Raw genomic sequence first — 14,916 nt, forward strand, 5'->3', positions numbered from 1 at the left:
GAGAGCGGATAGAGCTACCAGCCCCTCAAGGCCAGCCCTGCAGGTGTCCACTGGAGTTCACCGGGCACCTGGCCAGGAGACCAGTGCGCTGTATTGCAATGAGGAGGAACAGCTCCCAGCCAAGATCATCAACTATGCAGCCAGGACATGAACCTGCACCCCCTGACTGCATGATTCACTCTGCACACCACGCGCGCCTGTCTATACCAGGTAAGCCACTCAGGGACACCAGCTGTTCCATTTCTGAGTCCATACTGAAAGCAGACTTGTTTACTCTGGCTTATGGCATTTAAGCCTGATGGCCTTGGTGTCTGGGGATGTGACTGGCCTCGAGTTTATTTTGTTTTCTTTTTCTCTTTCGTTAGATTTTATTGTAAAGAATTTTGATGTTTGTTTTATTCTTTTTTGTTTTATTGTGAAGACCCTTGGATTATTCATAAATGTATTATTATTATTATTATTATTATTATTATTATTATTATTATTATTATTATTATTATTATTATTATGATGATTATTATTAGCCGTCCAAATATAGATCCTAATTGCTTCCGACAGCTTCAAAACACTTTTCAAAACCAAAGAATCCTGCCCAGTCATGACACATTCCCAGACCTCAAAGCTATCAGACTTAAACGCCACAAGCCAGAGCAAACAAGTTTGTTTAAGTTACTGTTGCATATGTGGACCGTCTTACATTAACATACATGCTTGTTTATTTCTAGCTTTGAAACCTTTTAAACTTTGTATTGGACCAAAAGCTTAGTAAATATGGCCCTTTGCCCTTTGACTAATGTTTGTTTTGCACCTGCTGGCTTCACTGAGATGGATCTCTTTCCCAAACTCTCTCGGAGACTGGCAGGCTGCTCGAACATCTTAAAGACTCATCTATAACCTGTTGAAATAAACTTGTGCTTGTTCATGTTTAACTAAACATAATATACAAATTGTTTTTATTAATAAATACTTCAGGGACAGCTCAGTATGTTGTGGAAAATATCCTTCTAGCTCCAATCTCACACTTACACTCACACATGTTCTCGCACAACATTGAAACTTGCCTGTGATTTCAATGAATGCAGATGCATTTTGCTCTTGGCTGCCAGATGTTTGACTGCCTCTCCTATTCTCCTTGTCTCCCACAGTGGTGTCGGGCTCAGCAGTGCTCCTCGCTCCTTGGCTGAACTGTGTGCTGGGCCTCCACAGGTTTGCTCTACTGGCACCGCCTGTCTGCTCTCCAGTAGGGCTGATTGACAAACAAGCACAAATTGTCAGTCCCTTCAACACTGGGGTTAGAATGGTGTTGAGGTGTTGTACACCACAAAACAGATTTCCCATGAATGTTCTTGTTATTGCATTGACTTTCATTAATTTGAAACATACACACACACACACACAAACACACACACACACACATCTATATATGCAGTGCCCTGACATATTAAAATTAGCAGTCTTGAAACAAAGGTTAAACCAAACTGAGCAGAAACAAATAAGTATCTGGTAGCTTGGCCGTTCAATAGGGTTCATGTCGGGACACTGAGTCCAGGGAAGAAGCTGCAGCTCCTCTTGTCTCTCCCAGGTTGTGGTGATTCTGGACATTTGGCATGTGGCAGAACCCGTTGTGCTGTACGTTGGCTCATGTTCGCAGAGCTGGCGATGTCTGAACGCGTCTCCTGATGCGTCACAATATGCTCTCTCTCTCTTTCTTTCTCTCTCTCGCTCTCTCTTCTCTCTCGCTATACAAATAACACTGAGCTGTATTCACTGTAAAGCACACTAAATTCTAAATCGTTACAGTCTTGTTTTGATTAATTAAACAGGGTTAGGTATTATTTAAATCTTTTTTCAACTGCTTTTAGTTTAATTTATTTTTAAAAACATTTAGTCCAATGATTTTACACCTGTTTTCTCCCTAATTTAGAATATCCAATTATGTTCCCTCACTGCGGCAATCCCCAAAATAGCTCAGAACTGAAGGTCATTGTGGCATCCTACCAGCCTCTGGAGGACAAAGGCTAGTCCTGCAGGTGTCCAGCAGAGCCAATGTGATGATGCTCCCTATGGAATCCTCAGGGAAGACAGGCAACTTTGCACAGCCTGGACACAAACTTGTGCTCCCCTGAATACATGACTCGCCCAGCACACCACGTGCCTTCTCAACTGTTTTTAAAGAACGTTTGCAAACTCTCTTCAAACACTTTAAAGTGAAAGCATTTACAACAAAGTGCAATTTTTAAAATTAAACTGGTAATCCTACAAAACAAACGACTCTGAAAGTTCATTTCGGGAATCAAAAGTGTGCCTTTATTGTTTGTTATCAATTGTGTAACACTAACAGTTTCATTTTCCTTTCACAAAAAATGAACATTGCATTGTGGTGCAAAAACCGTGATAAATCAGTCTCATGGTGTACTCAATAAAACCAGACACTAACATTTTCTGCCTAAAACAATAACTGCTGGGCTACCATTTTGCACTTACAGGCTTGCGGTTTTACGGGACTGTTATTATTATTTTATTATTATTTATTTCTTAGCAGACACCCTTATCCAGGGCGACTTACAGTTGTTACAAAATATCGCAATACAAAGTATCACATTGCAAAATATCACATTACACAATGTCACATTACAAAATATCACATTACAGATGAGAGCACTTATAAAGTACATGAAAATCAGCAGAAAATGAGATCATATTAAATTAGAACAAAATAAAGACTACAGTAAATAATTACATTTAAGAGCGAATTCGACTAAAAGCAGGTAATCTTATAGTAAAAATATTTGCTCATAAGAGTAAATTCCATTAATAGCATGTAGTAAGTATGATAAATGCATAAGAACAATTGCTAAAAGTGGGAATATGGATACCTTTAAGAATAAAACCAAGTAAAAGATACAGAAAATAGTTATAAATAAGAGCAGTAGTAGAATATGGCAAAATATGGAGCAGTTCAGTGCAAGTACAAGCTGATTCAAGTACTGGTACAATTGGGTGCCATCTAGTCCAGTATAGTCCGGAGTTGTGAGGTTTATAGATGCTGTCTGAACAGGTGTGTTTTGAGGAGGCGTCGGAAGGTGGTCAGGGACTGAGCAGTCCTGATATCTGTGGGTAGGTTGTTTCACCACTGAGGAGCGAGGGAGGAGAAGGAGCAGGATTTGGAAGTGGGGGAGCGGAGGGGGGTACAGTTAATCTGTTGGTGGCAGAGGAGCGAGAGGGGGTGTAGGAAGAAATGATAGTCTGGAGATAGGAGGGAGCAGAAAGGTCGAGGCAGCGATAGGCGAGTACAATAGTTCACACTATGTACTGCAGGCTCCTGTTCAAGCTAATGACTACTTTTTCACATCTCTTTGAAAGAAATAATAACGCTCCAATGGTCCTGACCAGGGCTCAAGTCTCAAGCACAAAAACCAACAGGATATGGCCTCCTAACTGCCTAATTAAACTCTCCAAGGGTATTTACACTGATAAAAACAAATATTTATCTCAACATGCTTGCTTAGGGAAGGAAAACTGATTCAGACCAGCATCTGACAAAAACACTGCAATTTAGCAAGTTTTTTTGTTGTTGTTGTTATCAGCCAGATGTGAGCTGTAAATGGAAAAGCCAAGTTTGCGTGAGTGCTGGGGTTAGCAACCACTCGTCCTATTTAAAGCCTGTCAGGCCAGGGGGAGAGCGTGATGTCTGAGCTCTTTCTGAGGACAGTTCATTTATTTTACCAGTCAAAAGCAAGCACCTATAAATGACATAGTGTTGTATAAAACCTTTAATTATAAGATGGTATATTGCCCATGCTTTTTTTTTTTAGTGCTCTAATCAAATTTCTAATCAAATGGTCTAAATCATGTTGTTTGTTTGTTTAGGAAATTAACATAATAAGTATGTCCCTGTAGTTTTAAAAAGCTAAACACAAATGCAAACGTCTGTTTTCAGTGTGCGTGATTTCACTAATGATTCAAGGGTGTTTGTTTCGTTCTTGGAATGACAAACATTATTGTGGTCCCTATTTTTGGCTAACAGACAAAGACAGTCAGTCTAGACAATCTATCTGTCTCTTCACAAATACCTATCAGTGCATCTATCAAGCAATCGTTTATTTATTTATTTTCTTAACAGGATGTCAATTGATGTTAAATTGTGTGTATCTGACGCTGATTGATCCTTTTATACTGCTATCAGTAAAAAGGCCACTAGAAGAAGGTACAGCACTATGAATTCTCTGCAGGCTAAAAGACTAAAACATAAGCAGATCACAGCATTACCAGCAATGGGTTGGAACCAGCATTCAGAGTGTAGCAGGCAGTGTTGTGTGATGCACTGCTGTTATAGATTCTGAGCCCTGTTGGAGGTTACATGCTCTATAACCACATTGGCAGAGGAGCCTGGTTCTTTTGCATTGTGTTTAAGTTCTGTGACATTGACTCGGATCTCATTTGGTGCTTCACCTGAGGCACAACACTGAGCAAAGGAATAAAACACGTTTACAATAAACAATAAAACAAGTTAATACATTGAAATAAACTACATATGAGCTCTCAGTTCTTCATTTGAAGGCTTCTAGCTGTTACTCTCTGTAACATTCTTTAAAAAATGCATTAATAATATAAGAATAGTATTAATTAGTTGATCTGGATTTGTACATGTATAACAACTAAAATGTGGAAGGCGTGACCGTGGGGTATGCATGGTGAGTCATACAGTCAGAGAAGCACAGGTTCATGTCTTAGCTGTGCGAAGTTGACAGTCTTCCTTCGATAAGGAAAGCTGCACTGGTTGTGGCTCTCCAGCAGGTTAGGGGGGGAATATACCAATTCTATTTCTCCTCATCGTGCTACAGCGACCCCTACTGGCCAGGCGTGAGAGAGCTCACGTAGACACCTTCAAGGCTGGACTTCTTCCTCCAGCGCTCTTGGGTGTAAAGAGGCAATGGGGGTGGAATTGGAGGATGCTCGCTAAGCTTCATTTTCCTGAGGTGTTGAGGTGAGCTGCTGCGGTGATGGAACATAATTAGACTTTTTTTGGACAGTTGCATTTGTATAATGTCATACATAAACCATTATGTTGATCTTAGAGGGTCAAGGCAGAGTTGTGTTATTGGATACCCTATAGCACAAATACACAAACCCCAAACACAAAGAGGCTAGTTAAGCCACTTTCCTTCTTAATTACACCCAAAGTGTGACACCTACTGGACATTAAATACATAACAGCTCTGTGACAGAGAGAGCCCTGTCGCTGGTTCATGCGCAAATGTGTGCAGCTGGGACGCGGAACAGGAGATGCGCTGCTAGGCAACCAATTGAGCAATTAGGCTCGCCCGGTGCTGAGCTGATGGGGAGGTCCTGATTGGCTGGGGGGCTTGTCTGGGAAGGCTGCACGGAGCTCAAAAAGTGTCTGCGCCACAGCTCGAGGGGACTGCACGGCCATTGCTACACAGACGGGCACTGAGCGAAAGCTTGCGCTTGTTGACATCGAGGAGGAGAGTGTCTGCTCCATGGAGAACTACAACAAGAAACCCTTCCACTCCAAGACGCTGCTCGTGAAGGCATGGCCCAGCCGAGGCTGTTTGAAGAGGCAGGAGTCGCCGTGAGGATGCCAGGGCTCCAGGAGCCCACAAGTAGGTCAGTTTAGCGGATTTAATCCCAAACTGAGTACAGTGAGGGTTAGTAGTGTAGTAGGTTCCTGGAGCGGGACGTTCCTTTTAGTGGCACTAGTGCGCGCCATTTGTGGGCAAACTTTTTTTATTTTTTAGCTTTGTTTTCTTTAATAAATCTGACACTAGGGCTATCATTGCTGGTACCCTAGTGGCAGCACCTGTGTTATTAAATCTGTGCGCCTGTGCGGCGTGTCAACACCCACTGTTCTGTGTCTGCCTCAGTATTATTAAGTGATGACCCACACACGTAACACTTCCCCCTGGTACAAGCTCACAATAAATTACCCTTGTACATCTGTGTTCTTATTATTATGTGCATCTGGCTACCTTTATTATGTGCAGTTAGTTGAGAAAGCAATGCAAAGCAAAGTTCACATGTGCTTCTCAAAACAATTTCCTATGATAACAGGTGGAAGTCCCTAAGGATTTTGAAGTTCACTAGTACCCCAAATGACCTCTGAAGGGATTGTATTTTGTTTATAGTTTTAAGCAGGCTGTAATTGGAGTTTATTAGCTTATTAAAGCCATAAGTCAATAATTTGCTATGTCAAGTGTTGCTTTTGTGATGTTCCAGTTCGTTTTATGACTTTACAGCTGGAAGTTATTGTTTTATGATGCTGTGTAAAACTGAAATAAAGAAATAATTAAGTAAGTAAAGTTACAAGATGCATTTGTTCTGGAATCCACACTGACAGAATCCAGCCCCACTTATTGGAAGAGGAATTTTCAGAATGTTGTTGCCGAATCTTGCTTTCCCTCTTCGGCAATGGAGATTGCGTGGGTGTGATGTATTCTCAGCTTTCTTTCCCGGACTTGTGCTTCTGAATTTCTCATTCAAAACTGCAGCCTTTAATTAAATAAGCAATTACAATCATTCGCAATTATGCCGACCATATTTTCAGCTAAATGTGTTGGCAACATGTTTGTTTACCAAAAACAAAGAGAGACACGACAGCTGCTCCTTCTCACACCATGTTTCAGAGGCTTCGCTGTTTTTCAGTTCTTTAAAAGCAGACTTGTTTATGCTCAGCGTTTTTGTGATAAAATTGCGGCGCTGATAAAAGAGACTTGAGACTGAGTATCTTGTTTCAATTTTTCCAGAACTCTGGCAAAACAGTTAAATTAAAGAGCAACATGGTATCATAGTTAAATCTCAACTAATGTATTCCCCTTGTTGTTTAGAATCACTTTGTATCTTGCATCCTGTTTCAGTCATCACATCCTGGGGACTCAGAAGCTTAAAGTACCTTGATGGAGCTTTCAAACATCTCACAAATACATTTTATAGATTATTATAGAAAACCTCATGATACATGATCTTTAATTGTCTATGGTCTGTGATGGAGGAAGTTCCAGTCAATACTGGAATACTGAACCGGACATTGCAAACACCCTTAAGGACTGTGCTGTATATTTCTTTGTGAACCTGGTAAAAAAAAATGAAATAAGCATGGACTTGTTAATTAAACAACAAAATAAATGAAAGTGCAAAATACACTCTTTGCAACAGAGGGATATAGCTGGGTAGGATGTGAACGGAGTGAAAGAAACATTAATTAAGCAGGATTGCAGAGTGTTGAATGTGGTAGATTCAAAGAAAAGGTGCACATTTCCTGAGGAATGCACTGACGGCACTGTGGCAAATACAATAACTTAAACCTTATACTTACTTTCATTATATGTTAGATAATTGTAATAGAGTAAGGAAGACACTATAAATACCTTCCCGCAGTATTAGTAATAGCGTCAACGTTTGTTGCTGGTGTCTGACCGGCGCCATGTTGGTGAGGGGTACTTGTGCTAGGGGACTCCATTTTGGTATAACTTATATAACCTCCCTATTACCGTAACCCTGGTAACAGGGCAACTTTAAGGCAGTGGTAGAGAGAAAGGGGAGCTAGTTCGCTAAAAGGGATATGATAAAAAAAAAAAGTCCTAGGGCTTGTGGCAATGTGCCCCGCCCCTGTGTGCATATTATGTGTTGTATGTTGCGTGCGTGTGTTAATGTTGGTGTATAGTCATTGGTACACGGGATATAAACGGGTCTGTGTTTCACGTGTATTTAAAAAGTGTAGATTTGTATTTAGGCACGAGGAGGGCACAAATCACTTCATGTGCTGGTTAAATATAATATGTAAGCACGGGGTTGCACAGAATTAATTCATGTGCTGGGATTCAAGTGAATAATTAATTAGAAATGGAATCCCAGCACAACAGTATATATAGACACATTTTCTTTCACTCGTGGTTGGGTGTTCGAGAGTGGAGAATGGGTGAGAGAGAAGGAGAACGTAAAGTGAAGTAAAATAATAATCTAGAAGTGTTTGTACTTACCGTGTTTGTTTGTCTCTCCGTGCACCGTTTGTTAAGTGTTTAGTACGTTTTGTTTGTCTATTTATTTTGGCGCAAGTGCCGTGTCCTGTGTTTTTGTGTTTAAAACCTTTTATTTTCTGTTCTGTTTATTAAATGCTGAGCGAAAGCATTCGCTCAGCTTCACCAAACCACACCTCTCTGTCTGTTTATTTCCTGCTTCTGGTCTGACGCCACCCACTCCGGCCGTCTTTGTGACAGGGCTGTATTCTGATCACAGCGCAAATGCGAGTGCAAGTGTGAATGGTGCTTGCCCCCGGAAATTGCGAAGGCTTATAATACAAAGCGAAAGTTTTTTAATATCCCATCATTGTTTACAAATACACAACACACCTGTTTTTATAGGCTATAATATAAAGCTTTCCGTTCTTACATTTAGTTTTTATTTATGCCCTGCAGTTTCATGGTCTTTTTTACGGCATGCAGCAATCACATTTATCTGTTTGGACGTATGCTATTAGTGTGTAGGCTATATTGTGGTCATTTTGAGGACTTGTCTTATTTCAAAGAACTGAGTTCCTTTGCTGTATTGTATTGTGACTGACTGCACTGTGACAAAGATGATTGTGTCATGTTGAGAGATGACCTTCTGTATTGATACCAAGCTTTTACTGTTTTGTGGGCAGAATATCCTCCAGTTTTAAATAACCGTGGTCTAAACCTAAACATTTTTAAAACAGACATTTGGTTTATGTAAAATAGCTTTTTATGGGGGGGGGGGGGGGGGTTCATGTGGGTACATCCAACATTAACATTTTTGAAAATCCAGTATTGCACCGAATATAGCCTCGCAGCCAAATAATATTTCCCAAGAAGAACAGCCCTCTTAGTCTCCTTTTCTTTATTCTGGGCTGGAAACCTTCCATAGAAAATCTACACAACAGAGAGATTGGCAGAATTTTCCAGTTCAGAATCTTCTACTATTAATTCTAATTATTATACTGATTATTGGTAACCTAAATTTAGTTCCAGTCTTCACATAATATAATTATTTACAAGCAAATGAACATTTTCCCCTCCAACTAACAGTAGACGTTTTCAAGCAGGTAGGTAATTTAGTTCCGTACAATCCAACGTAGTTTCAGAAAGCTGAAATTGATTCAAAATGATCTCCGAACCTCCATGGTCCAAGCATGCTTGTCCAATCTAGCCATTATATGCATTGAATTTGCATTGGCCAACTCTCTGAACTGTTGCCATCACTGAAGGCAAGAAAAGTACATTTGTAGCTCTAGGTTTCATTTCCATTGGTACATTCCACTAGACATTTACAAAGATATTGAACCCTTTTTTTATTATTTTATTTTTATTTTATTTTTATTTTATTTTAGTATATAGTTGTTTATAAAACAAAACATCATCCAAGTATTCTTCAAGGACAGGCCATTGGGAGAGAATACATAAACCACACATTATGACATAGAACCAATAAAAAAAAGCGTGAAACACACATAAAGCAATAATGTGTACTAGGTCAGCCTGAGTCACCTAATGCAGGCATGTATATAAGACACAAGCGTCTCGTTTCCACTGCCTTTCCCAGATTGAGCTGAGCTGGCCAGTCTGGGCGAGGGGTATTTAAATATGGCTGTCTGTGTTGCAGTGTGATTTTGTTCGGTATAGCTGACCCAGGAAGTAGTAGTGCAGCAGTAAAGGTCACGTTGGATGGTGGGATTGATTGAACATATGCAAACAATAGTTCAGCGATTTCCATTTGTTTCCACTTCTGTTGTTATTATCTTTAATCTTCTTGTATTCATTTTTTAAATTTAAAATGTTATCTTGAAACTGAATGGCAGCAGGATCGCTCCCCTGCTGATGCAGGATTTCCGTGATTTTGTCAAACACTAACATTTCTAACTGTGCCTGACAGCTGCTCTTGAATGTGGTTTTCCACCCAAGGAGAAGCTGTAAGTTCTTCTTCGTCCCATAAGGCAACCACTTTGTCGAGTTTGTTTTCAGCACAGCCTTCAGTTTGTCTCTATATCACATGCCTTTTGATGATGTACTTCTGTACAGCACAGTTTGAGGTGTAGCTAAGGTATAGCTGAGAGTCAGTGCAAACGCCCTCCAGCTACACCTCATCCAGACTGTCCAGCTCAGCTATTGTTATTATTATTATTATTATTATTATTATTATTATTATTATTATTATTATTATTATTATTATTATTATTATTATTTATTTCTATACCTGGGAAAGGCAGTGGAAATGAGGCATAGTAAAGGGAGAGGCGAGGGGTTGGCACTAGCTGCTCTGGTGTGCCTCGCTCATTGTTTAAATTGTTAAATAAGTTATCCTGCTCCCAGGAGTTTTCTTCAATGTTTGTTTGTAAATATTTATTTTTCCAAAACTTCTAATTGTTTGAGCTCAGTTCTTGTTTCCATTAAATAAAAGATGTGGGATTGCAACCTGAATTATTTTGTCTCCCCACAATGTCACCTAAGTCACTTGACTACCTCCACAATGTCTATAGATTTCTATGGGATTTTATTTATGAGGCATGTCTTCTGTCTAAGTACAACTGGTACACTGGAGTGTAACATTAACCTGTGCCCCTGCACAACACAGCCCCCTGTGGACAGGTTAATGATTACATTCTGGTGTACCAGCTGTGCTTGAGAAAACGTGTTGGGGGTCTCTTTTGGGGCCACAGGGGTGTTTTAACTTCTTGAGTGATGAACGACACACAATAATATACAGAGTCAATCTGAATGAGAAGAAGAATACATTCATTAAGATAACTCTGATATTTCAGAACTGCATGAAGATGCTCTTTAAGATGTGTGTAGCATGGGGCTTTATTAGTCTCTAGTGCAGGGGTGTCAAACTCAGCTCCTGGAGGGCCGCAGTGTCTTCTGGCTTTCGTTCCACCCGAGCTCTCAATTACTTAATTGGTCTAATTATTTGATTAAGTTGACACATTTAACACTTCTCTTCAGGCCTCAAAATGTTTCATAGGTAGTGTACCTTGAATCAAGTGCATTTTTAAAACCATCAACTGTAAAAGACTTTGAAAAATATTAAATATGTCAAATTCAATAAATAGTTAGATCAATTATGTTACGAGCTTAAGTTGGAATGAAAACCAGAAGACCCTGCGGCCCTCGAGGACTGGAGCTTGACATCCCCGCTCTAGTGCATATGTTGTGGTGACATCATCATCCCATGCCACGGTAACAACTGACTTCGAAGAAACATTTCAGTCTTTTTTGCTGCACAACAACAGTGATTTTCCAGTTTGCCTATATTCCCAGAAGGCAGTTTAACTGTAAAGAGAAAAGTTTCACTGATTGCCACTACACTGATTTTTGAAGTGTGATCCTGAGCCTATTGGCCGCAGAAGGGGCTTATAAATGCTTGGGCTTAGAAGATACCAACCTTAAAAACTAGTTTTAGCACTGTGTGGGCACTACACCTGAAATGTTCCTGTCCGGGCACAGTCCCTGTTCCGAGGGCTCACTTGGCCTCTTCTTTATGGGAAACACAGTGTGAGTCGAGTCCTGACAGTGGTTACTTCCTGGCAATAACTCTGCTGACTGATTCTTTTTTACGGCTGGGTACGGCTTTTGTTCTAAAGGTCAGAGCAACCTGTTGCCATGAGTAAAAGCCAATCAACCCATTCTTTACAGTCCAGAAAACATTTTACTGTGCTGACGGGCTTGTAGTCCCTGGCAACTAGAAACCCCATTCACCTCTATATTTCAGATACTCAGTCTGCCTGTATGGCATCCAATCTATACAGTCCCTAGTGACCAGTTACACAGAGCTTACAAAATAATTGCACTTCGAGAGGTCACTTAAAATGAATGCAGTAGGATCTAAAACACTGGGATGGGCCTTGATGGCCCGAATGGCCTTTTCTCGTTCCCAAACTTTTTTATGTTCTTCTTATGTTCTTATGTACATTAAGTCATTAAGGCAAACCAATGAGTGAATCTGTGGTGAGTTTGAGTTCTTGTAATGGAAATAAACTGGAGGCATTTAGAAGGCTTCATGTTTTTTTTATTTTTCTTGAGAAATATATATATATAATATATATATATATTATCGTAGGATAAAAAATGTAACACTCGGGAAGTGCATTGTTCACTAACAGGTATGAAAACATACTATTCAAAATAAATTGCATGTTTTGCATAAAGCGTACATATTTCATTTAGAAAATGTCTGATCTGCACGACTGTCACTCCACACATTGAGTGCATATCAGTCTGGCTCTGGTGATGCAGTGCATATAAATTTAGTTGTATCTTCTATGCAGAACTGTTTGTTCACATGTGCATTTATATTACTTAATCATTACTCCAAAAACATTCTTGCTGCTTGTATCCCTCAGAAAGTCCAAATATTATACATTCATTTGAATGTAGCACATTTCTACTAACACAACAAAATAACTGGTCAAGCAACATCTTTGCAATCCAGTTTTGCAGAAGCCTTTTTCCTACCATCTATTGTAAAGTTTTGCTGCTGGTTTCACAGATCCTTATTAGCACTAATCTTGTATTCATTTACCTGAATTAGCATTAGCTAGTTTACAATTAGTGCTAATGTGGGTCTATGAAACCAAGAGTTACTTCGCTTCCACGTCTGACCTCTCTTTCTACTCTCTTAGATAAATGTACCTGTTTGAAATGACTAGAGATACCAATTATATTTGTATTGCGTAACTCATTTCCTATTTCCCTGCAAAAAAAAGCTTCATATTTTTCTTATTTATTTTTATATAAAAGCTACTGTTTTAACCCTAACCCTGACTCCAGGTGTCATGTTTTAATGCGATAGGGATCATTACAGTTGCATTCCACACTCCCATCAAAGTAACCTAACATTCTATTTGTCAAGATACCTGGATGATAATATAACATATAGGAGAGGAGAATACTGGCACCTAACCAAGCAGATAGAGCAGCTAGAAAAACTAAAGTCAATATATACTATATTAGAAAAGATATATATATTCTTCAATGACGGTTTAATAGGCAACTAAAGCATTGTTTATAAAATATGCAATACTGAATAACAACTCTGATTACTCAATTAGCACCTTTCATACCACGGTTCAAACAAAACAGAAGTATGCAGTATCAAGAAGTAGTAAAAATTACAAAATAACCATACATAGTTATAATAATAATAATAATAATAATAATAATAATAATAATAATAATAATAAAAAATCGGAATTAAGCAATTGAAGAAAACAAGAAATGATAGAAAAACAGAAAAATCAGCAAATAAAATAGATAAAAACACTTATGTTTGTAAGTCAGGTTAAAAGGGCTAAACTAAAAAAGTCTTTAATCTTGACGAAAAGTACTGACCGAAGCTGCATCAATAGAAAAGGACAATGTGTTCCATCATCTGAGGTCATTATAACTAAATGCAATTTCTCCTCTCCTGTGTTAGCTGACCTTAAAGTGCCCAGAAGTTTATATGGGGACAAAATCTCTGTCAGGTAACTTGATGTGCTTTATCTGTCAATAGTAAGATTTTAAAATCAATTCTAAAACACACTGGATGCCAGTGCAGCGAGGCCAACACAGGAGTTATATGAGCGCTTTCCTTTGCTCTAGTGAGAACCATGGCAGCTGCATTCTGAACCAGCTGCAAACGTGATAAGGCATGCTGTGGAAGCCCAGCAAATAAAGGATTGCAATAGTCAAGTCTTGATGAAACAAAAGCATGAATTAACTTCTAAGCATCAGACAAAGAAAATACCTAACTTTAGCTTTATGTTTCATAAATTATAAAAAATATGAGCCTCAAAACTCAAATCAGAATCAAATATAACCCCCAAATTTCAGATTTTATATTAGAGGTCAGGTTGCACAACTTTTAAGGAATTTGCAAGCTTTAGTTGTTGCTAAGAACCTAAAAGCAAAACTTCTATCTTAGGCTGTGTTCACACTGGGTCCTAAAGAGGTGGTCTCGGTCCGTTTGGCAAACACACCGAGTTTGGTTCACTTGCTAAACCTCACTGTGAACAAAAGCTGTGCACATAGGAAACACATTCTACAAGGTAACCTGACTCAGACGTAAACATTTTGCACATAGATTAGTTCATATTCTGAGGCAAAAAAGCAGTGTAGTGTGAAATGTACTAAACAAACGCAACGCTGTCAGCATCATTTTAAGGAATGCCTCGCTTTAGCCTTAAATGAATATGTAATTCTGGGCCTTCCTGCAGAACCTGCAGAAATTTGCAAAAACAGGGTGGGGATAGTGCAAATGAGGGATCAAAAATATTGCAATGAGATGTATTAAAGCTGCGGGCAATTGCGACACTTACAATTGCATCAATTTGTTAAGAACCTTTGAAAGCATTGTTGCTGGCATTTCCCAGTCCGCTTTTTCTCATGTGTTGCCAGTTGTGCTCAATGTATTTTTGAGACGAACACCCAAGTACCTCATTTTCACTAAAGTCAGGGTGTACTTACAAGCCTTGAAAACAAATTTCTATGACATTTCTGGTTTTCCCAGCGTGTTGGGAGCAATAGACTGCACACATGTGCCACAAACCCCTCCAGCTCATTCTGAACATCTGTATAGGACCATGATCTATTGTGTGTCAATAGATCAATACTTAGGCTACTAAGTAGACCAAGTTAAAAATAATAATAATTAAAATAAAATAAAAAACCCTAAAATCATTTAGTTTCAATTTTAAATATTTTTTTATTTGCATTGTTCACCAATGTGTTCAATGCAGCAGCATGATTTCGTTTGTGTTACCAGTAGGCTAAAGTACAAAAAAAGTGTGCTAGGTGTTCATTTGATTTTACTACTGTACTCTATACTGTATAGCCCTACTGTACAGATTTATATTTTTACATAATGTAGTGTGTAGTATACCCAAAACACATTAGTGTTATTTCA

This window comes from Acipenser ruthenus, chromosome 20, assembly GCF_902713425.1.
Source record: "Acipenser ruthenus chromosome 20, fAciRut3.2 maternal haplotype, whole genome shotgun sequence".
NCBI classification, from domain to species: domain Eukaryota; kingdom Metazoa; phylum Chordata; class Actinopteri; order Acipenseriformes; family Acipenseridae; genus Acipenser; species Acipenser ruthenus.